Raw genomic sequence first — 3,788 nt, 5'->3', positions numbered from 1 at the left:
AAACTGTGTGTGTGTGAGTTTTGTAATGGGTAATGTTCAAGGGTTAACGCAAGAACATAGTATGTTGACACAATAATTTTATATGCAACCCATAAGACGAAAATTTCAATTAAATAGAAGATATTCAATTATTGGGAAAGTAAAACATGTGTATATACCCATTTATATTGGCCAATTAAGAACCTAAGGTTCCCCATTTCCAATTGGAGTTTAATGGTGGCAATAGGGCCAATTTTCATTTGGTTTAATAGGCATGATAGGAATAATTTGTTGGGTCAATTATTGGCAATTAGCAATGAGTTATAAAGACACTTGGTTCAATTGACAATTGGTTTTACTATAGTGACCATGCAATCGGTATTGGTCTCATAGAAGAAATTCCAGTGGCGTAACAGGCGGGGGCGGCTGGCGGATTTCACCGGGAAAATTTAAAAAACGGGAAAAAGAGAAAAGGGAGAAAGAAAGAAAGAAAGAAAGAAAGAAAGAAAGAAAGAAAGAAAGAAAGAAAGAAAGAAAGAAAGAAAGAAAGAAGGATGGAAGGAAGGAAGGAAGGAAGGAAAGAAAGAAAGAAAGAAAGAAAGAAAGAAAGAAAGGAAGGAAGGAAAAAAGAAAGAAGAAAGAAAGGGTAGGGAAAGAAAAGGAGGAAAAAGAGGAAAGGGGGAAAGGGAAAGGGAAAACGTGAAAAGAAAAATAAGAAAAAAAAAACATTAAAAAAACCGTAAGGAAAGCGGGAAAAGGAAGGAAAGAAGAATTTGAAAGAAAGAACAAATCATTCCGAAATATACTGATACATTAGCATGATTAGTAAGAAAGGGAAATTAATTTAAAGATGATGGCAAACAAAAGCGGGAAAGAAAGAATGGAATGAGCCAAAAGCTAAATTGGAAAATGAAGGAAAGGGACACGAAAAAGGCAGAACTTAATAACACTACCGGGACGGCGTGTAATTTTGTGTATGAAATCTATTACAAGCTTGCTAAATTTTATGCAATAACGGTCGCAATCAGGACAAAAAGTCCTTTGCCAAAGGATAGACATACCCCCTTCTTATACCAGGTATATAGCCTTACGTTGGCAAGAGTTACGGTTAACCAGGGGCTCTGCCCAAGACCCCATGCAGTAGGGGCTCTCCATCTGTAACCTTCAAAGAATCAAAGTGCTCTATATCGGGCCTCCTGTATGGATCGACCCTTCCTGCATTAAAGGAAAAGTCCACCCCAACAAAAAGTTTATTTGAATAAGAAGAGAACAATCTAACAAGCATAACATTGAAAATTTCATCAAAATCGGTTGTAAAATAAGAAAGTTATAACATTATAAATTTTCGCTTAATTTCTCAAAACAGTTATATGCACACCCTGGTCGGTATGCAAATGAGGAGACTGATGACGTCATCCACTCACTATTTCTTTTGTATTTTTATCATATAAAATATTCTAATTTTCTCCTCATTGGCAAGTGAAACAACGATTAATTCTTCCCTGAACCTGTGGAATTAGCATTGTTTAATACTATATGGTTCAGTCAAGTTGGTCCTTATTGTCAAATATGTAAAAAAATTGAATATTGTATAATTCAAACAATAAAAAAAAAAAAGAAATAGTGAGTGAAGGACATCATCGACTGTCTCATTTGGATGTCACTGAATTGTGCATATTACTGTTTTATGAAAAATAGGCGAAACTTTATAATGTCATAACTTTCTTATTTTACATTCGATTTTGATGAAATTTTCAGCGTTTTTCTAGTTGGATTTTTCTCTATTTATTAAAATCAACATTTTTCTGGGGTGGACTTGACCTTTAAGCTTTACGTTGAATCACTGGCGTAGGGGTGGGGGCTTGGTTCCACACCCAAAGGGAAATAAAAGAAAATAAAGGAGGCGACGAAATTAAATGAATGGAAAACAATAAAATGTGTTATTTACTGAATATAATGTAAACATCTATCACTTGATTAGAATTTCATTTCAAAAGGCCATTTTTTTCTGACTCGCTTCGCTCGCTAGTGACTTTTTACAAATTTCTCCACATTTGCTATGTTGTGCCCCTTCAACATATTTAGTTTATTACGCAACTGCATTGAATAAATGTGTTGTGTAAAACCTTTATCATATACCCGTGATTTGATTTTAAAAAAATAGCCGCCATCTGTGAGGCTTAAAATAGCTTTAATATCAAGAGGTTCCAGGGGCAGAGCCTCGGGACCCCACCTGCATAGCACTGGCGTACAGATGGAAGTGTTTGGGCCATGTTCTCTAAAAGTTCTACAACCAAGAACAAAAAAGAAAAGGAGGAAAGAAAATTAAAGGAAAATTGTAAGATATTTTCTGAATATCATGTCAAAATCTATCTAAAGGTTAGATTCTCATGAAAAGGTGATTTTTTTCTTGCTCGCTTCTCTCGCTCGCGAATTACATTAAGCAGGTTTTTTATACTCATCACGCTACTGCTGCATAGACTTTCGACCTAATGCCCGCGCACAATCATTAAAAAAATTCCTGTTCACAGTAGCGTACTGACCGAAAAAAAGAAAGAAAAAAGGAAAGAAAAGGGATGGGTGAAATTTAATATATATTTTTTTAATATTATGTCAAAATCTATCACAAAATTTGAGTTTTGCAATAAAAATGTCAACATTTTTGCTCGCTCGCAATTTTTTGTTCAATAAATTATGCCCGATGCGCCATATGTGGCCCCCTCAAAAATTTTGCCTCATTACACCACTGCCTGTTCGTACCATGACATTACCGGGAAATTGTTGGCCCTTGCCCCCCCCCCCCGGCCAACGACCCCTGTTACGCCCCTGTGAAATTCATGTCATATAAGTACTGATCAAGTGAGTGCAATGATGATGCTTGAGCAGGTGCAGGAGACATCATAGATACTGATATTTACTATACCCCTACATTTATACTCTCTATTTATAATCATTGACTTTCGAAGGTGGACACCCAGGGGTTAAGTAATGACAACTACATAAATATCAATACAAATGCTAACAAAGTAGATAAAAAATAAAGATAATGACAATTTTAGGCAAATTGAAAAATATTGTGATTAGAAGTTCCTTTAAGAGCTCAATTAATTCAATCGTAGAACATTTTGAAGTTGTTTTTTTTTTTGCTTGTCAACCAGATTTCCAGGGGGTACTGCCTATGGTAGATAATGAGCACCCCCTGACAACTCAAGACCATGTGGTATACTTTATATTCAAATGAGAAGAAATACTGAAAAAAGTCAGATAAAAAGAGTTGAAAATATCATTTTTATATACTTATTATTTTGTAAAGCTGTGTTGTGGCGGATATTTCTGTGGAGAGCTATGCAAATGAATTTGAATGATGTACCCAGTGGCGTACCGTGGGTCACGGCGTGGGGGGGGGGGGGCACCAGCAAAAAAATTTGAGACACTTAGTGAGCGCGCTCAATTGCCATGTGTACTGACCTTAAATATATATATTTTAAGGACTGTGCCATTAAACAGTTATGTATTTCACTGATCAAATAATGCGAGCGCGAGCTGAAAATTTTTGATATTAATTCAGACCTAAGAATGGACATTATAAGCAAATTTTCGTAATCATGATACGTACCTGTCTCGCTAAACAAACATTGCGAGTGCGAAGCGCGAGGTGAATTTTCTTATATATTGACCCCAAACAGGGACATTTTAAGGACCTCTTTTTAGGAATCCATTAAGAGTATACATTATCTCACCATAATCATATAATGCGAGTGCCAAGCGCTTGCTGATTTTGTCACGGTTAGAATTACACCTAAACACAT

The sequence above is a fragment of the Lytechinus pictus genome, chromosome 3, assembly GCF_037042905.1.
Source record: "Lytechinus pictus isolate F3 Inbred chromosome 3, Lp3.0, whole genome shotgun sequence".
NCBI lineage: Eukaryota > Metazoa > Echinodermata > Echinoidea > Temnopleuroida > Toxopneustidae > Lytechinus > Lytechinus pictus.
This window is presented reverse-complemented; position numbering follows the sequence as displayed.